At 51.2% G+C, this 21,038-nt stretch overlaps 1 protein-coding gene across 2 annotated transcripts in view; it reads left to right on the top strand.

Annotated features, from left to right (window-relative positions):
* The first annotated feature begins 6,648 nt into the window (after nucleotides 1-6,648).
* The window catches only part of HRH2 (histamine receptor H2), a 46,459-nt gene continuing 32,069 nt past the window's right edge, over nucleotides 6,649-21,038 (top strand). For both annotated transcript variants that reach the window (XM_012927628.2, XM_058677815.1), the window contains exon 1: nucleotides 6,649-6,765. The gene's annotated coding sequence lies outside the window, so the exon portion shown is untranslated. The remainder of the gene's footprint in view (nucleotides 6,766-21,038) is intronic.

The following is a 21,038-nucleotide window of genomic DNA, read 5'->3' as shown; positions in this document are numbered from 1 at the left end:
GATCCACCCACAAGAAAGAAGCAATCTGCTTTACTTAAAATCCACCCATTTACATGAAAAGCTCACCCAACACACCCTCACAGAAACATCTAGAATAACGTTTGACCAAATAGCTACGCACCATGGGCCAAACAAGTGAACACAGGAAATTAACACTTGTATCCAGCCACTTCTTTGCTCTTTGACTTTGAATACATATCTACCCCTCTTAGTCCGGTGTGGATGGATACTATTGACCCACAAGACAACTGTAGGTTTCAGGGAGATGTTACTTTAGCAAACATTCAAAAAAGGTTACTTCCTTCCTTTTCTGTTAGGTGGGCTTTTTAAAAAAATTATTTTACTTTATCTGAAAGGCAGAATTATAGAAGGAGAGACAAAGAGGTCTTCCGTCCACTGGTTCATTCCCCAAAAGACAGTCAGAGATGAAGCCAACCTGAAGCCAGGAGTCAAGAGTTTCTTCTGGGTCTCCCACATGAGTGTAGGGTCCCAAGGACTTGAATTATCTTCCAGTGCTTCTCCATGCCACAAGTAGGAAGCTGGATCAGAAGTGGGGCAGCAGGAACACGATACTGGCATCACATTTGGAGGCTTAGCCTGCAACACCATGGCTCTTCTGTTAGAGGTCTTGCAAGGTCTTTCCTGAGATCATTCTGTCTTGTGAGCTGAGTTAGGAGACGGAAGAGCTCCAGCTTACTCTTGGTGGAACCCAGAGTTGCTGTCATGTAGCTTTGAGGCCCCAGCAATGAGCCAAACCGCAAAACTGTGGACGTACAAATGATGGAGAATCTGAGATGACGGACGTGAAGCTGCTCCAGAAGACAAAGAACATGGTGTGCTGGCCGAGGTTGTAAAGAGGATGGAAGTTGTCTTAAGATGGCCAAGGCTCCGCTCAACCAAGCTGAGTGTCCTCTCTGTTACCCCCTGAACATTGCCTAAAAGTTTTATTTCCAGAAAGTCTTGCCTATGTGGGCTGGTTTTGGGCATCTCGGTACCTGGCAAGCAGAAGACCCAAGTCACTTTTCCTTTTCCTAATTGTCTCCATGGAGTTATTCTCCCAAGTTATTAGGATCTTATCCCACCCTAACTCTCCATCCCCATCACCCAACCACATCACTGCTCCTTCATTTCATCATCCCACTCTCCAGCCCACCAAAGTGCCTTCTTCCTGATGAACAGCCCAGACTCCCACCCTTCTACACCTCGTCTCTGCCTGAATCATCCCTTGTCGTCCCTTCCCATGAGCCAAGCTCCATTTGTGCTTCCAGTCCTGCAGCACACCCTCCCAACCCCAGCTGAATCATTCCTTACTCTGAATTCCAGAGAAGTTGATTTTGCTGATGGACTGGATCCAGAGGTCAGAGGCCTTCAAAGCAGGGGCTTGATTGAGCAAATCCTCCAGCTACCCGTGGGACCTTGGAGGAAATCTCTGACTTTGAGAGGCTTCAGTTTTCATCTCTGGGACAACTCGCTGGCTCATGGGGCTGTGGGAAGGACACAAGAATAATATGGAAGAAAGGCAGTGGCTATGTTTTGTCTCATAAGGAATCACAATGGGGCAGTAATTTCACAGACACTGGGGTAGCATCCGAGAGTAGACTCTCCAGAGTGGCCCTGAGGGGACAGGCACCAGTTGCTGCCATCCAGGCACTCAGCCTTGAGACCTACCCGAGGCCTGTTGCAAGCTTTCAGCACATGATAACCAGCAAATCCTGCACCCATACACCTCCACCCAAGTCACAGACTCAGAATCACCACTGCGCCCAGGATGGAGGCCAGAAATAAGCGATGACACCAACGAGTAGGCTTTCATTGGAACTTTCCATGCATCACCTGGGCGTGTTATCTCTGTACCTTATCACTCAGTATCTGTGCTGTTGGTTTTTTAAGAGTTCTTCAGTTTCAAGCAGCCAGACTCAGCAGTGATTACTCATTGGAGAGAAAGCACGTTTTTTCCCCATTTGGCCAAATAGTGGTTTGGGTTTCCTTAGAATAAGAAACTTCTGGTTTCCTTTGACAGATGACTCTTTGAAAAGAAAAGGTTTGTTTATTTAAAGGGCAAAGTGACCGAAAAAGAAAGACAAAGACAGAGAGAGATCTCCCATTCCCCCATATGGATGCTACTGCTCTACCAGTCCAAGCAATGGGCCTGGAGAAGGGACCTGATTTGCCCCACCCAGGCATTTTCTCATTGCTGCATAACAACCCCTCCCCCCATACTCATACATACATGTTTGACGCAACCTGGTTGCATAATTTGCTTCACTTTCCTGGTCGACTCAATGGTTGTGCTGAATCAGATGAACTCATTCTTGGGGCTTCCAGTCTACATGAGGGCTGCCACGGCTGGGCATCCCTCTCCAGCGACGCCATTCATCCTGCCGTCTTTCATCACTCCAAGACCCAATGACGGCTGCAACTGCAAGGCCTCTAGAAGTGTGACCTCAGAAGTCACACAGCATCATTCCTATGGGTCCTAGTGGTCCAGGCGCCAGGACATAGCCCTGCCTCCTGGTGGAAGGACCGAACTATGGCAGAGGAGCCTGACTGTGGGCTGATTTTGGCAGCCGTCTTGAAAAGCCTGGCATAGCCTGTAAAGGTTGGGACCAGTCTGATGAAGCCTGCTACCCTCCCCCACCCATCCCCAGCCCCACCAAGGCAGAGCAAGGGCACATGACCACCCAGGAGTATCAGATGATTCCAGAAATCATCCCAACCTATGATGAAGGTACCTTTCACCAACATCCATGGACACTAGGGCTCCTGGGGCTCTGGGGCATCACTCTGGAACCCTCGTGATGGAGTGAAGCAGGTGCTTCTTGAGTTCTTGCCCAGGAAAGGAATACAAGGGTGGAACTCGCTGGCCCAAGGAGCACAGATCATTCTAACCAACACATCAGCAGCTAAGCAAGTCATAGATATCTCATTCTCTTTCTGGACTTTCAAAGAGACAGAGGTCACAGAACCCTTGTCTTCTCCAGACATGCGTCCAGGCCTTGTCATTCAAGCTGCCTATAAACTGGCCCTCGTCCCCATCACTGGTGCCCAGCTGGACTCCAGTTCCAACGGTTTCTCATGTCCTCAAAGCTTCCCATGTGGAATCAGATACCTGAGACTCCCCCACCCCACTTTCACTTGTACCTTCTCCTCCCCATGCCTCAGCTTGCGGCACTGCAAAACCAGTGAGCACTTCCTGGGCGCCCCAGGCCCTTGGAATCTCAGTGCTTTTCTCTTCCTTCTCCCCAACTTGTGAATGCACTTTCCCCTTACCTGTGGCTTTAAAACACAGTCAGCCCTCAGTGTCCTAGCCAAGGGGAATTGGTTCCTGGAGCCTTGTGGAGGCCACAGATCTGCTGCTGCTGAGTCCCTCGTATAGAATAGCATGATGGTTGCACACAACTTACATCCTCCTGCACACCTTAAATTCATTTCTAGACTATTAATGATACCTAATGCTTGTGCACACAGTTATTAAGCTATGTTGTATAGGAATGAGCAATTAGGAGCTGTAATGTGGCACAGCAAATTAAGCCTCTGTCTGCAATGTCAGCATCCCAAATGGGTACTCCATGTCTGGTTCATTTCTCTGCTAATGGCCTGGGGAAAGTAGCAGAAGATGGTCCAAGTACTTCGATCACTGACACCCACGTGAGAGACCCAGAAGAAGCTCCTGGTCCTGGCCCAGCCCTGGCCATTGGAGCCATTTGGGGAGTAATTCAGTTGGAAAATAGATGTGTGTGTGTGTGTGTGTGTGTGTCCCTCTAGCTCTATAACTCTGCCTTTTAAATAAATGAAATCTTTTAAAAAGAGGAAGAAAAAAGAATGACAAAGGAGAAAAACACCTGTATATATTAAATACAGACACATTTATTCCGCAGTATTTTCTAACCACAGATGGTAACTGTTACCTTTGCAGACAACGCCTTTGGCCATGTCAGCCACTTTTCTCTAAACATCCTCATTGTGGAATTCATTCATCCACTCAGTGCATATGGAGAAGGCTTGGACAACATGCCAGGACTGTTGTAGGCTCTGCGGCCCAGGGCAGCATACAGACAAGGTCCTTGCTCGTTGGCTGATGAGTCAAACAGAAACTTCACACCGAAAGAAAAGAGTTTTAGACAGTTGCAAAGGACTCATAAATATGCATGTCCAGGGACTGACTGCTTCAGATAAAGCCCCATCTGGGGAGGTGACAGGCATGCAGTCAGCAGGAGTGGGATGGGCATAGCCAGTGCAAATGGCCGGTGGCATGGTCAGCTGGGCCTGCTTCAGGAACAGTGGCTGGAGGCTGTGTGGTCGAGCAGTATGGAGGGAGGCAGAGAACGATGAGAGATGAAATCAAATAGGTGAGTCATGTGGCGACAATCACTCCTGGCAGTAAGGAGGAGCTTGAATTTTGTGTATTTACTTGTTATTTTAAAAATATTTATTCATTTTCATTGGAAAGATTTACAGAGAGGAGAGACAGGGAGAAAGATCTTCTGTCTGCTGGTTCACTCCCCGAGTGGCCCAATGGCCAGAGCTCAGCCTCTCTGAAGCCAGGAGCCGGGAGCTTCCTTCAGGTCCCCCACTTGAGTGCAGGGTCCCAAAGCTTTGGGCCGTCCTCGACTGCTTTCCCAGGCCACAAGCAGGGAGCTGGATGGGAAGTGAGAGCAATTGAGACATAACCAGGCACCCATGTGGAATGCTGTGCTTGGAAGTAGGGGTGAGCAATTGCACCAGCCCTTGGAATTTATATTTAAAAGGTCTATCTTTCTGGCTATCTATTTAGATATCTATCTATCTATCTATCTATCTGGACAGAGAGGGAGAGTCAGAGAGATGGAAATCTTCCATCTGTAGGTCCATTGCCCTCAAACACCTGGAATAATCAGGGCTAGGCCAGGCTGAAGCCAGCAGCCAGGAACTATCCAGGTCCCTTACGTTGCCTCCCAGCAGGCACATTAACAGGAGGCGCAGGTGAGCCTCACTCCCAGGCACTCCGACTTGGGGTGGGCACATGCCACGTGCCTCTACGCCCACCTCAGAAGCTCAGATCTGATTTTAACTTGAACAGGAAGCATGAGAGCATTGGAAGCAGAAAGGTGTGGTATGATGGGGCATCCCATGAGGTATACTTCTTAGAGACAACCAGGGCTGCTCTGTGAGTCGCAGATGAGCAGGTGAGGACCTGGAGGCTCCTGTCCTTCCAAGGTGAAATGATGCAGGTGCGTGGCATGGTGTCTCCTGTGAACTTGGGAGCCCAAGGAGACTGTGGCCTCCATGCCTCTGCACCTGAGGCCTCAGCTCAGGGCCGGCCCGCAGAGACAAAACGGCTTCAGATGTGTGTGCAACGGCCCAGACATGTGACATGGAGTCATGTCCAGCTGGCCTTTCTGCTTTAGTTCCCCTTTGCCAAACTTGTACAGAACATCCTCCACGCATCAGATCCCACTGCCACCACTACTATCCTGGGCCTTCCTCTATCCTTGGCAGCTGCTGCCCCAGCCTGGGCACAAAGTCTCTGGCTATCTTTCCCTCTCAGGCACCTCTGCTATGGTTTGTGCAGGAGACACAGCTTCCTGTCTGAGCCTCAGCTTTCTCATCTGGAAGATGGGCGTGATTTTCCCTACATAAATAGCCCCTTTTCCCAAGTCTCCCCACACCCCCCTATTCTTACTTCTTTATTTCTTTCTCTTCATTGCTTACTCCAAGCTAAGCGAATACAGTCCAAGGTGGTTTTTTTTTGTGGGAAGTACTGCTGATTTTATTTTTTTAATCATTTATTCATTTGGAGAGGCAGAAAGAGACAGAAAGCTCCCACCCACGAGTTGGCTTCCTAAATGCCTGTCAGGGCTGGGACTGGGCCAGGGTTAAGCCAGGATCCAGGAAGGCCACTCCCATGGGGGTGGGCTGCAGGGACCCACGCATGGACACAGCACCGCTGCCTCGCAGGACACTGGGGCCAGCTGTCTGAGCAGGGACTCAAACTCAGATATTGCGGGACCCCCTCATTTAGGCTACCTGGCGGCTCTTCGATTTGTTTTTAATCAATAAACCCCAGATTGATTTTTCAGTACCGGTCTGCTCCTTTGAGCGTCCAGGTTTCAGATTCCAGCGTTATCCAGCCTTTCCCCTATTTGTGTCCTGATTCCAGCCACGGAGACCCAGAACTAGAATGCCCTGCTCTGCGGGGGGTCTAGCGCCCCAAACCCCCACTCTCCCGTGCAGGGTCTCCCACTGAGCTCGAAGCCAGCCTGGGGCAGAGAGGAGCGGGGGTCCACCCCTCAAAGTCCCGTTTCCACCCAGTCAGTGACCACACTGGTGAACGCTGGGTCTCCAGCCAGGCTGCGCCCCAGTCGAAGGGGGCCGGGGCATCACAGCTGGGAGCTGGGGTGGGGGAAGCCTGAAAAGGAGGGTGCAGCTTGACAGCAAGAAAGGGTATGGAAGAGTGTCAGCGGCGGAGAGATGAGGCGAAGAGAACTGGGGTCAACATGGGAGGCGGGGACTGGAGAATGGAGGGGGAAGGGGGAAGGCGGAGGGGAGGGTGTGCGGGAGGGAGGGACGGAGGAAAGAAGGGAGGGAATAGAGGGAAGGGAAGGAGCGGCGGAGAGCTAGGAGGAGCGAGCCGGGGGCGGAGACGAGGAAGTGGGTGCGAGGCGCGGGGCGCGGGCCGTGCGCGCCGCCCGCTGCATCCCTTCCCGGAGCGCAGCCGGCAGCGCGGGCGCGCCGGGCCGAGGCGAGCCCCGGTGTGGAACCCCCAGTCCGCGGCAGCAGCACCAGGTAATGCGGTTGCCACCTCCCTGTGGGGCCTGGGCTCGGAGTGGAAACTGGGCGGGCGCTGGTGGGGCCGCCCCGGCGCGGCTGATGCAGGATCCCTGGCGTCCGTCGTGGCTCCGACCCCCGGTTCGGTTCGAACCGGGATCCCGCTGCTCCGTGGCTGTGCCTGACCTTGGGCAGGTGCCTACGCCTGCAAATCTCAGTTTCCTGCCTTGGGATTCGAGGGGGGTCGTGCCTGGGCCACCCGGGTCAGGATTACCTAGGCAGGGGGTCGGTTTGGAGAATCTGGGCGGTGGCATTTTCTCGAGGGCGATGTGTTTGTGGGGCAAGCAGTGACTTTGTGCTTAGGGAAAGCGGGTGGAGGGCCGGGGATGGCAGGCAGGGGGTGCTTCCAGTTTCCGGCCTTGTGCTGTCTGTGTGCACTGAACACGGAGGAAGGACCAAGGATCCCGTGGAGACCTGAGGGGAGTCCCTGCTCAGATTGTTAGGGAAGGGGGAGAGTAAGGGGTCAGAACTGGCCCCCTGGAGGGATGAGAGGGAGTAGGTGGCCTTGTAAGTGGTGACCTTGAGTTTGGGAGCAGTTTTCTGCCCCAGAGAGACACTTGTACTAATGCTTCCTATGAGATCCCAGCGAGCATGAGAGGGAGCGCAGGAAAGCTGGCACTCGGGTGGCCGCCATACCCTGTCTCAGGGGGCCTGTCAGGTTATCCCCTTGGAACTCAGTTGCATGTATCAAGTCCCCCTCTTCCTCCTCCAGACATGGCCAATGGGTGATGCTGGGTGGGGGGAGCCCAGCAGAGCACAGAGCAGGAGCCCCACCCCTCTCTCGCCATGCATCTCGAAGATGGATGTGCCTCAGGTGATGGTTTGGGTCCTGTGGAGACTTCTGGTTTATTTCTGTGGGAAGATCTAAATTCCTACAGCCCCAAGAGTTCTCTGTTGTTCGATGTTGTTGACAGCAGCGATGGCCCTGCCACACCAGGTGAATGAGATACAGTGAGAACAGCAGGGTTCTTGCCGCACCTGCTCTGTGTGGGCCGGGTGCTCCGTTCCATGGGTATGCAGTGTGGACTGTAGTCATCACCATCCTGAGACCCGGGGTCATTCAATCCCTTTTACAAATGAGGAAATCTGGGCTTGTAGACGTAAATGGCTTCCATGGGGTCGCTCTGGAAATACTACTGCTGGCACTGGACGTAGATGGGCCAGTCTCCGGGGTGCTTCTGACAGCACCACCACCCTAGCCCTAAACTGTGTGCATGCCACATGGCTTGGCACCTGACGTGTGTCCATCAGCCTATGATAGAAAAATGAGTCTGAGGGGCTGGCATTGGAGTTGAGGTCGTTTGCCAGGTGGCTGGTACTCTGGGGTCTTGCATGCCACCTGGGAAACAGACACCAGGCTCATCCCCCAGGCCCACCCATCATTTCCGGTCTACCTATTGCCTCCACGACCCTGGTCTTGACTCGTCTCAGCTGGCTCTCCTGGTGCGTGGGAGGGCCCTTTCCTCCCTCCACCCTTGGCTGATGGCGAACTGAGTTGACCCCCACATCCCACAGCTCTGGGCGGAAACCAGGCCAGCTGTGGTCCACCAGAGCCTCCAAGAAGGGGAAATGGGATTAAGTTTCAATCCTAAGGATTTAGCTGAGCCTTGGGAAAGAGCTCCTCAATGATGGGAAGGGGAGTCCCAGCAGACCAGGAAGGTTCCTTCGCCAAAAATGTTTGAAAAGAAGAGGAGTCTGTCCAAGTGAAGCAACAAGGATGTGAACAAAAAAACCTTTCAAAGGCAAAGCCGGTCCTCAACCAGCAGAGCGCGCCTGCCCAGGCCATGCACCTGCTACCAATGGGGCGTTTTTAAGGAACAGAGCCGTGCTGGAACATGGGCGTGTTCTTGGCCCAGTCCTTGCTGTGTGGTAAGAACTTTGGGAAAAAAAAAAAAAACTAGAAGGAAGACGACTGAAAGAGTGTGAGCAGTGTTTGCCCGTGAGTGATGAGTTGAGGGGTATTTGTTTCCCAACTCTCCATTTTGGGGGGGCTACACAGATGCAGCCCCTTCTGGCTTCTAATAGTGTGATTTCATTGAGAACAAGGAGAAGGGTCCCCAGCTGAAAGCAGCACTGCCAGGTTAGGTAACGTCCATGCCCAGCTCTGAGGGTCTCTGGGCGCCAGGTGCAGACTGAATTGCCTCTTGTCTCTCTGTCTCCCCTTTGATGCTGATACACCCTCCAGCCAATGTGCTAACGCAGGTCTGAAGAATTTGCTCCCCATCTCAAAATATTCCAAGGCGCCCCATGCCTGAGGGACTCAAATCAAAACAGCTTAGACTGGCACACAGGGCTCCCCCTGGGGTGGTTTCTACCCAGCCTCACAGCCTCCAGCTGCCTCACCCCACCCACCCCCACCACTGCAGGTCCGTGTACCAGTCTACACCCACTGGCCTGAGTTAGCAAAGGTGCTTGCTTGCCCGCTGCTGAGGCTGTGCACCTGCGATCTTTCATGCCCACATTTTGCTTAGCAACCTCGTTCCCACTCAGCTTTCAAGATTCCATTCAAACTGGACCTCCTGAGACATCCACCCTGCCACCCCCATTTGCAGGCCTACTCCTCCCCCCAGGGCTCCTTGGCGATGGGGACAATATGGCTCACTCCCCCCTGTACCTCCCCTGCCAGCACCCAGAACAGGGCAGCCACGCGCGCACTTGTCCTTAACAGAGTTTGAGGTCCAACAGGCACCTAGAAGAAAAGAATGCTCAATGAACAGTGCCAATGAAACCTGATGAGCGCTGTGTTCTTCCGCTGTGCTGGTGCTCACCCAATGAGGATGGCACACCAACCTCCCCATTGGCAGAGAGGAAAGATATATGCAGCCTCTTACCAGATGTCACCCAACTTTCAAATCCAGGGCATCTAAGTTCACGGTCTGTGTTCCTTACCTGAGTCAGGGAGAAGATCAGAGAGTATTTAAGCGCTTTCAGGAGCATATGGGAGTTCAGATGGTATAGGTGCAGGTAGCGCAGTGCAGCCGGTCTGGCGGAAACAAGAAAACAGCAGGTGAACAGCTGCACCAGCACTTCTCACCTGGGGACAGCTCTGCACCCCCTGAGGATGTTTGTCACTGCCTGGAGGTGTTGTTGGTTACCACAACCTGGGGGACAGGGAGTGTTGGGGGGGGTGTCTAGTGGGCAAAGGTCAGGGATGCCGCCTATAGCCCACAGTGTAGACTGCCCAAAGTTCAAGTGCAAGCCTGAGAAACCCTGGGTTGTAAGAGTAGGGATGTGGTCCTTGGCCTCAGAAGAGGTATTCACAGGTGCTTCCCAGTGCCTCCTGTGGGCTGGGCACTTTTGAACCCTGATGGACCACCTGGATGCCCCACTTTCCCTCTGCGCACACCGGTAACCAGGGTCACTCTTGCCTTGAACTTCCATACAACATCACAGAGCTACAGTCCCATCAGATCCACCCATGGTTTTGAGTATATGCACAGAACTGTAACTCCAGCACCAGAATCTAATTTCAGAGCATTTTCATCCTCCCCAAACGAAAACTGTGTACATTAACAGTCACAGCTCCCACTTGCTGGCTGGCCAGCCACGAATCTGCATTCCACTGCTGCAGCCTGGCCTATTCTGGACTTCTCCTATAAACAGGCTCCCACAAGATGCAGACAGCTCGCTCACTGTTTCCAAGGTGCAAGCGTGTCAGTGCTGTGGCAGGACTGAAGGCCTTTTGATGTCAGCATAATGTTGCACTTGCAGGTGATGAGGCCTGGCCGTTCCCTTATCTCTTCGATTGTCCACGGACACCTGGGCTATTTCCGCTTTTTGGCTAGGAAGGATGACGCTGCTGTGTACAGGCTTGTTTTGGGAGAAGCATCTACTTTCATTTCTCCTGGGCAGCTACTGAGGAGCAAAATTAGTAGGTCATATGATAATGTGGGGCTTTGCTTTTTGAGGAACTGCCAGCCTTCTCCCCGTGCGTTTGCACACTGTGGATTCCCACCATCTCGGATGCAGGAGGTCCCTGGTCCTCTGCAGCCTCACTGGCTTCACGGGTAGCACCATTTGAGTGAGTGGGAAGTGGCATCCTCCGGGTTTGGATTTGCATTTTTCTATGCTCTTAAGCACGGAGATGTGACTGCTGGACATTTGTGTGTCTTTGGAGAACTGTGTATTCCAATCAGAGTCACCGGTTTAAACTTCTTTCCTTGGACAGAAATTCAAATGAGACTGCACCCTCCAGGGGTCCTGTCTATGCCTTCAGACCTAGGTTGTGTCTTTCCTCCCTCCGGCTCCCAGCCAACCTGTCTCAGGGCAGCTGGCTCCTGCCCTCACTGTTTCTTTGGCTCTCATCTTTTGCCTCGGAACTCCTGCTGCAGTCAGCCAGAGAGGCCCTCTCTGTTACCACCCTCCCACCTGCAGGGCCTGCTCCAATATATCTCAAGATTGACTTTGATCACTATTTCCCCTGATAAGATCTTCACCAATGGGATCCACATTTGACTGCCGAGTGGCCCTGGGCAGCCCCTTCCCCTCTCTGGGCCTCGGCTACTCCAGTTGAAAATCAGAGAAGCAGGAGAGGGCATGAGTGGCTATGAGCTGACAGAGACTTTACCATCCTGGGATGCTGTACTGCTCTGGGAAGACGATCTTCTGACCTCCCAGGCTCTCTCTGAGCATCAGAGCAAGGCATGCATTCTCGCAGTCATTGAACAAACATCTCCCACGGTCCTGTTTGTGCTCCGTCTGGGGCTCCGTGTGTGTTCATGTTTGAAGACACAGACATGGCTAAATCTAGCACCTGCTCAAGGATTCCAGACGACATGGGCTTGGTCCCACTGCAGGAAGAGAGGGATGTCCAGAGCCACACTGGGCGCAGAGGAGAGCAGGCAGGATGACCGGTTATCACAACCCCTGGCATCCATCTCCGTCCAGGGGCATCCCCTGGGGTCTGCAGGAAGGTCTGTGAACACCTCCAAGCCAGCACGAACTGGGCACTGGGGCCACTTGCAAGCTCAGGATCACCCACTTTCCCCGGCAGCATTATCTCCCAGCCACTGCCTCTGAGCATCAGCACCTCCCAATCTGAGGACACAGATGCAGAAGGGTTCCGGTGAGTGCCATAGGGAGCCAAGGAACTGCGGCTGCTTAGCCATGTATAGGGACTCCCTGTTGAGATCAGCAGAGCCGGGTGAACAGGTGGAAGAAGAGCTTGTGGGAGACAGAGAGCTGCAGGACTGAAGGGTATGTACTCAGGGCCTTCTGAACCCTTGGATTTGGCTTGAGGCTTGGGGGGCAGCAGCAGAGTGTGGCAGGGAAGTGACAGGGCACAGATGCTGGGAAGCCTTTGTCCTCTGGGCTGCAGGAGCCACAGCCTTTTGAGCTGCAGATAGAGGCCCATCAATTTGCATTCTCCGAAGTGCCCTTTCTGGGAGAGAATGGGAACCTGACCAGGATGCCCTGGCTCTTGTCCCTTACCTGGGGCAGGACTGAAGGCCACGGCGCTGCAGCTGGAGAGATGGAAATAGGCTCAAAATCTACTAGGGAGGTAAAAAAAAAAAAAAAATCACCTGAGGAGTGAACAAACAGCTGCTGATGGCAGCCTCCTGCGGACCCTGTTACCATAAGGGAGCACTGGCAGCTGGCATTGGAGTGTGACATTTTCCAGGTGACTAGAGACAGGATAGAGGGAGCAGGAGGGAATGGCAAGCAGTCCATCCCCAAGGATGTGGGTGTGGAAAGGCATGGAGGTGCAGGGATACAGAGAGTTAAAGGGTGAGAGTGGATGGATGCCTGGAGCCCAGAAAGCTTGGTGGGAAGAAGGGAGGGAGAAGGGAGACTGCGGTGCCCTAGGGGCAGTGATGTTTGGAGAATCGTCATGGCTACAAAGTTACTATCACTTCAGATACAGACCAAGCAGCACCCACCAGGAAACCCAAGGGCCAGGATTAAACAGCTGCTTCCTGCCTCCTTACCAACTCCCAAACCTATGTCAAATGGAAGGAAGTTGATGTCTACCCCTAAGCAACTGGCCAGTGAGTTAGATGCCAATTAGAAACCAGATTCTCAAGGCAATCATGAAATGAGGAAGGCTGGTTGGAAAGGAAGGGTGGATCCCAGGAGCTGACAAGGCTACAACACCCAGGAACTTACTCAAGTCATGGTTTCCATGCTGTATGTGTCGTCCTCCTATCAGTCATTGCAGAGCTTTCTTGGTTACCAGGTTGACCATGGTATCACAGGGATGTGTTCAAGGAACAGTGGATGCTGTGTGACCCAGGGCTTGTGAATGAGGTCCTGTTCCAAGGGAGACCATAGAACTCACCCCCTGCCTGTGGGGATCTTCCCTTTAAGACAGGTGTCCCCAGGCATACAGTTTAGGGATTGTAAAACTACCCTAGCTCAGCCTCAAGCCAGCTGGGCAGGGACTGCCTGTATCTACACCCCGTGACAAACCTACAGTGCCTCAGCCAGAGAGGAAACTGCTACACAGCTGTGTTAGCTATGAGTCCAGGGTCATCTCACTCCTATGTGGGTGTTGTGACACAGTGGACAGAGCCACTATTGGGGATGCCCACATCCCAACGTAGAGTGCCTGGTTGAGTCTCAGCTCTTCCCCACACTTCTGATCCAGCGTGGGTGGTGGCCTGAGGACTCCAATTTCTGCATCCCATGTGGGAGACCTGGATGGAATTCCTAGTTCCAAGTCTTGACCTGACCTGGCCCTGGCTGTTGTGGACATCTGAGAAGAGAACTGGAGACTCCAACAGTGGAGGAGAGATTTCTGTTTATTTGAATAGGAGGGAAGAGAGAATGGAGAGAGAGGCAATGGATATCGGAACACCTGGGTTCAAGTCGTGGCTTTGCTTCCGGTCCAGCTTCCTGATAATGTACATCCTGACAGGTAGTTGTGGTGGCTCAGGATCTTGGGTCCCTAACACTCACGTGGGAAGGCCCAGATGAACTACTGGGATTCTGGCCTCAGCCTGGCCCAGCCCTGGCTGTCGGGGGGCATCCAGGGTGTGAGCCTGAAGGTAGAAGGACTCTGTCTTTTCTCTGTTTATTGCTATACCTTTCCAAAAAAACAAATGAGAATAAGTAAATAAAAATATTTTGGAAAACCCCAATCTTTCAATGAAATCTTGTTTTAAAATATTGTTGGATCATTAAAGATTTTAAAACATCTAAGGAGCCCTGTCAATACCTCTAGCTGGCTACCAGCCATGACTTGAGTTCCTTGTAGCCTTGTCAGCCCCTGGGATCCACTCTTCGTTTCCAACCAGCCTTGCTCATTTCATGATTGCCTTGAGAATCTGGTTTCTAATTGACATCTTACTCGCTGGCCAGTTGCTTAAGGATACAAGGATGGGTAACTGGTATCCCAGGTGGGATAGAACAGGACAGTGGAGAAAATTTGTTTACGTTTCTCACAACACTGCACAATTTAAAACGTAATGAATTATTTGGTTCTGGAACTTTCTGTTTGGTATTTTTTGACTTTTGAAACACATGCACCGTGTAATGTCTTAGTTATACGCATGGCTATGTTTCTTTCGCATTGTTTTCCTGTACTGTCTTGGCGCCGTGGACTGAGCCAGCACTTGCAATCCAGTCGCCTCATGTCAGAGTGTCTCGCCTACATGTAACTACTCCACTTCTGAGCCAGCTTCCTGCTAAGGTGCCTAGGAAGGCAGCAGAGCATGGTCCTGGTTCTTAGGCCACTCATGTGGGAGAGTCACATGGAGTTCCTGGCTCCTGGCTCGTTCTGCTTGACCAGCTCTGTGGAGTTGAATCAATGGATCAGAGATATCTCCCCATCTTCCTGTCCTTCCCTCTCTTTGTCACTTTGCCTATCAAATACGTTATTAATTCTCCAAGAGAAAGAATTAACTCACTACTTAGAAAATTTTGAATAATGAAATGGACAAAGACAACAGCAGTAACTGGTACCACTAGTCAAAGAAAACTACTATTACCATGTACACTTCTTTTCTAGGCATTAATTTCAGCTGTTGTTCCCCGCCGCCCCGCCCCCCCCCGCCCCGTCAGCTAACAGGGTAGGAATTTGCATCTAACAATCATTCTCCATATACAATTTGAATCCTGCAGTTTCTTTGACCTATATACAAAGCATTTCCTCTTATTACTTCATAGTTCCCCAAATGTGATAGTAACAGCTGTTGTAATTCCTATGACATAATTTACTCACTGATTCTTCCTTTGAAGACTGTAACACAGTTTGCAGGGCCGGCATTGTGGCATAGTGAGTAAAGCCACCAACTGCAGTGTTGGTATCTTAAACTGACACCGGTTCAAGTCAAGGTTGTGCCACTTTTTTTTTTTTTAAAGGTCTCCCATATATTTTATCCACTTCATTTTTTTTTTTAAAAAAGATTTATTTCATTTTTATCTGAAAGGCAGAGTTACAGAGAGAGAAGAAAAGAGAGAGAGAGAGAGAGAGAGAGAGCGTCCTTCCACTGGTCCAATCCCTAAATGGCTGCACTGGCTGGAGCTGAGCCAATCCAAAGCCAGGAGCCAGGAGCTTCTTCCAGGTCTCGAATGTGGATGCAGGAGCCCAAGGCATTCAACCATTCTTCACGGCTTTCCCAGGCCATAAGTGAAGCAGCTGGGACAAGAACCAGTGCCCACATGGGATGCCAGCACCACAGTCAGAAACTTAGTCTACTAGTCCTCGGTGCTGGTCCTGACATGTACATTTTTCTTCTTTCTTTTTTCCAAATTTAAACTAATTTGATTCAATTTATTTTTAAATATCATTTGTGTAATTGAGAGGGATGCACCCTCCATGTGGGTCTCCCATAAGGTAGGGAAGGGTTGAGGCATGGAGGAAGGTGAGTGCCACAGATGTTCCAAATTTTTTTCTCTTGTGTCCACAGGGAAGAAGGGGCGGGGGTCACTCCTTGCTGTCAAACAACATCAGCACCCGGGGGTGGGGACAGTCATTTGATGACACCTTGGATACCTCAATGTGGGGAAGTGTTCTGAGGGTGTTGCTTGAGTGGTTTTCGTAGTTCTGAATCATCGTCAGTTTCTTTGCACCAGGATTGAGGAAATCCTTCCAAGGTCCATTGACTGACCAAGTCCACCTTGGTGCATCTACTGACCCAGGAACATGCTACAAAGCTCAGTCAAGAGAATTCTCCAACCTGTTCTGCCTTTCACCCTCTGAAGAGGCACTTGGCATCCTCTGCCGGCCTAGATGAGCTGGCTGTCATGTGTCATAGTGTATCTGGGCCTGCTGTCCACTGCACAGGCATCAGCAACGGAAGCCCAGTCCCAACACATATACTGCAAGGTCAGACCACGTACTTTGTTATTTTTCTTGTGGCTGGGATTTGAGTCCAGAGGTCCCTTCCACACCTTGTCTGGCTCTTGTGCACACCCATGTGTGCTGCAGCACAGATCAGCGTGACCAGCCCCCAGACCCAGCCCACATGCATGCCAATGGGTGATGCTGCCCCTTGACCAGTCTGGCCCACACCCTCCCTTGGCTGTCAAAGGCTGCTCCACTTCTGATCCAGCTCCCTGCTAAAGACCTGGGAAAATAGCAGAAAATGGCCCGAGAAATTGTGTGTCTGCCACTCAAGTGGGAAACCCAGAGAAAGCTCCTGACTCCTTAGAGCACAGCTGAGAGACAGGACATGGCCAAGGTCCCGGAAGGATGAACCACAGATCAGGCAGAGGAGGCAGGTGCACAGTCCCGGCCAGGTGTTACCTCAAGTGTTTGTGTACCGTGAATATGTACTGTTCACATTCACTGAGTATCAACTCAGCAGTAAGTGCTGCTGGGGACTGACACACATTTGCCCTTCAATTCCTCATAGCAATTGGATCAACTGACAGGGGACTTGGTTATTTCCATTCCTGCTGTGGAGGGGTGCAATGTGGAGAATCACGAAGTCACTGCTCGGCCACAGGAGAACAGCAGGTGCAGGGACAGAATGTGAACCAGGTGGTTGGCTCCAAAAGTGCCTTGCTGTTAACCCAGTACCATTCTCCACAACCTGTGGTGTCAGGACTGTTACACCCACTTTATGAGAGAACATTGGGACCAGGAGCCAAGACTCCTGGCCAGGGTAAGTCCCAGTTCAGCTGCTCAGAAGGTATTTTTACGTGTCAGAGGTCTGAGAGGAAGGTTGGAGTGAAGAACAAGCTGGGAGGAGAGAATGGCTGGCCAGTGAAGAGAATTGCAAGGTGTTGTTTTGAGAGCTGACAAGGTTGGAATTATTTGCTTGCCAGATCACTGCAAAGGTGAAAGGCATTTGAAACAGCTTATGGAGGAGGTAACCAGGACATGGACAAAGTTTTTCAGACCCAGAAGGGGGTTGGGAGAAGCAGGGGAGATGGGATTCCTTGAGAGCAGGCGAGGGATTGCAGACAAGGGGCATCCCGGGGCTGAACTGTAGAGTGAAGTGAGATAAGGCTGGTGCAGGAGGGTTCATGTAGACTCCACTGAGGCGGGGGAATCCCTGCTTGGTTAACCTGATTTATGGTGGGTGTTCAAAGGATCCACACCAGCCTGGAAAGGTGTACAACAACCCACGAACCTTTCCATTTCCCTTTGCCAGCTTCCAGCGTCCAACTTCTTACCAATCAATGACCTCTCCTCCATTTCCCACCACCACGGGTATTTTTGCTTGTCTACCTGCAGCCTTTGAAGTGAGCCTATGGCATCTAGGAATGATTTTAGTGCTCATTGCTAACAGATAAGCGTATGGGGCCCTTTTCTTGACTTCAGTATACAGAAATACCAACGAGCACAAATGCACTGACATCATCTGATAGCAGCCGATCTGTACTCCAGGAGTTCTTGAGATGCCTTTGCAGCATGATCCTGTGCACAAATCAGGATCCCAACAAGATTCACATCGTGTTTGGATGTGACATCTCCTAAAGGACCCTTTTAGAGCTTCCAGAAGTAAAGTATTACGGTGGCACTAAAATAATTTCCCCTTTTCTGTTCACAGACAGAACAGAACCTTGAAGACCAAATGTTTGTTTAACTTGACATTGCTTTTCTTCTCTCTTTATTTGAAAGAGAGAGGGAAAGGGAAAGACAGAGATCTTTCCCCAACAGGTTCATCGCTCAAATAGTTATGAAAGCCAAGGTAGGGCAAGGCCAAAGCCAGAAGCCAGAAACTCCATCTTGGTCTACCCTTAGAGGTGGCAGGGACCCAAGGAGTTGGACCATCTTCTGCTGCTTTTCCCAGGTGTGTTGGCAAGAAGTTGGAGAGAGAGCAAAGTAGCCATTACTCAAACCCACCCTCCAATGTGGAATGCCAGTGTTGCAAGTGACAGCTCAGGCTGTTGTACAACACCAGACCCGACATTGCTTTTCTAAGGACCTGAGTGTCATTAGCCACATAAGCTTCTCCCTCAAGGTGACAAACTCCAGCACTTCAGAGGCCAGATAAATAGGAGGGCTACCTACTCTTTATGACCTAGTTGGCCCATGCCTGCTCAAAGGGATTGCTAGCACTGAGTCTCAGCCTAAAGAGGGTAGATGAGAATGTGGGCCAGAATTCTTTTACAAGAGCAGAAGGTCCTTGATTTATGATGGAATTAATCCCAATGACACCACGTTAAGTTGAAGGCATCCTGTGTGGAACAAGCATTTGATTACATCAAACCTACTGTCATGGTTTAGCCTGGCTTGCCTTTTACAGGATACTTGCCTTGTTCAGAACACTTACCCCAAATCATCTCAGCCAAACTTTTTGTGTTAGCCTGAAGTGTTGACTCGCTCTGAAATTTATGAAATGTAAAACTGAGACAAAAAAAAAAAAAAAACAGAATGCTTGTGTACTTCTTTTGCATTGTAAATTCAAAAAATTAGGTTGAACCGTTCTAAGTCTAGGACCATCTGTAACTGGAAATTTGGAGTTTGCATAAAATTTTCCAATTATTTGATGCTGGCACATTTTTTTTTTCTAAAAAGTTATAAGCATTCTTTGAATCCAGCAGTGCTCTTCAATGGGCTGAATTCAGCCGAGGGCTACTACTTGCATTTTCCATGTGGAAGTGTCTTCTTCCCATCTTAGCAGATATTCTAGAAGAGGCAGCTTGACCTTGGACCAGAGAGCTGGATTGGATCACAGCATGCTCAGTGACCAGTGACCACTGGGTTATTTCCGGTCCTCCAGTATGCTACTAGATGATTCGGAGAACCCACACCCCTTTTCTCTCTCTCTCTCTCACACACACACGCGCACACACACACACACACACACACACACACTTTCCCCTTGGACAAGCAGTGTGCCTTAGAACATTGCAATATTCAGGTTGCAAATGCATTCATTGGCTTGAAACAGAATCCCATGGCCTGTGACCCCACTGGGGACTGGGTTTGAGAGTCTCTGCACCATTCAGATTGCCACTTTAATCCACACCTCCACTAATGGCAAAAGATCGGCCACATGAGAACAGCCAAAACCCCTTGTGCCAGACAGCCATTTGGGCTGATCCAGGATGAACTTGGCCAAGCCCCGTATGGACCCAGGCTTGTAGCAATACTTGCTGGTGCCTCGTCTAAGGGCTATGTTGAGCAAACAGAGGAACCCTGTCCCTATGGGAACTTGCACTTGCTGGGGGCAGGGAGTAGGTAAAACTGAGTGGTTCAGATGGTGTTAAGGACAAGAACAGTAAGTGCCATGCAGGAAATGCAGAGTGACGAGGACATTTAACCAGGGCTGACCACTGGCATGAGGTCTGGTTGAGATTGGGGTGATGCTTTGGGGAACTGAAGAGCTAGTGTGACCAGAAACCTGTGAGCAAGAAATAGCTTGAAAACCCTTCCTAAGAAGGCCACCAGCTTTGTGGGCTGCTGTCTGGCTTTGATATTTTCTTTTTTTTTTTAAGATTTTATTTTTATTACAAAGTCAGATATACCGAGAGGAGGAGAGACAGAGAGGAAAATCTTCCGTCCGATGATTCACTCCCCAAGTGAGCCACAACGGGCCGGTGCGTGCTGATCCGATGCCGGGAACCAGGAACTTCTTCCAGGTCTCCCACACGGGTGCAGTGTCCCAATGCATTGGGCTGTCCTCAACTGCTTTCCCAGGCCACCAGCAAGGAGCTGGATGGGAAATGGAGCTGCCCGGATTAGAACCGGCACCCCATATGGGATCCCGGGGTGTTCAAGGTGAGGACTTTGGCTGCTAGGCCACACCGCGGGGCCCCTGGCTTTGATATTTTCAGCAGAGCCAAACACAGGGCCATGCAAGCAGGGGCGTCGGGAGAAAGCTCCCCTGATCCCCTGGCCTGAACTTGCTGGTCCTGTCCCATACTCTGCTGGGAGAGCAGGGCTACACCCCTTTCCCAGGGCTGGATTCCAGCTCAGGAAACAGCCCGCCACCTCCCACCCGCCCTTGCCCTGCTTCCTTTGCTGCTAACCCAAACACAGCCCATCTGGCCCTGCACCCCTGCACTCAGGCAGCTACATACCAAGACCTAGCTGTGCCTGGAGCGTACACTGCCTCTCCCCATCTGGCGACATGAGGTGGCTTCTGTTCTGTCACAGGAGAGGTGGGAGGCAAAGACTGATGTTTCCTAGAGGAAGCCCAAGGACGGTTGTGGGGAGGAGTGGGCAGTGTCCTGTGGAGCCAAGATGCTTCCAACACAACCTTTGACTGTGACATCCATCAAGGTACAAAAACCCAGTCTCTCTTGCAGCACACAGACTCAGATTGGCCTGCGGGGAGCAAAGTACCACTCCATTCAGTTGGGGGCCAGCAGCTCTGGGGGTCCCAAGATGGATTCAGGGGGTCAGTGACACAGACACCAGCAGGCATCCATCTGGGCTGTGACAACATGCTCCCTATAGTTCTCCACACCTTCTTGTTTGAGGCATCAGCAGGTATGAAGCTACCTGTAGCACCAGCCCAGCCCATGGTGGCTTCCTTCTGTCACCAGGACAGAGAATTAGCCAGGGGCCTCTGTAGCAACAGTAGCTACACAGACTTGAACTACCCTGGTGACCTACCTATGGTGCGGCGTGTCCATTGACCCGCCCTGGATTCTGGTGACTGGCTGTGATGATCAAACAATCCCTTTTGCAGTAGGATCCACCATTTGAAAGAAAAATGTTAAGAAAAAGCATATGGCATTGGCATTCTGTAAATCTGTTAATGCTCATGCGTGAGGTTTGGAATATCCAGAAGGAGACAGAGAGAGTAAAATAGGGTCAGGAATTGGAAGCCCAGAGGATTCCGATATTCCTGGTCATGCCCAGCAATGTGACCTCAGTCCAGGCCTTC

This window comes from Ochotona princeps, chromosome 19 (genome assembly GCF_030435755.1).
Source record: "Ochotona princeps isolate mOchPri1 chromosome 19, mOchPri1.hap1, whole genome shotgun sequence".
In the NCBI taxonomy this organism is placed as follows: domain Eukaryota; kingdom Metazoa; phylum Chordata; class Mammalia; order Lagomorpha; family Ochotonidae; genus Ochotona; species Ochotona princeps.
The sequence above is the reverse complement of the archived record's forward strand: the minus strand, read 5'-3'. Positions and strand labels throughout refer to the sequence as shown.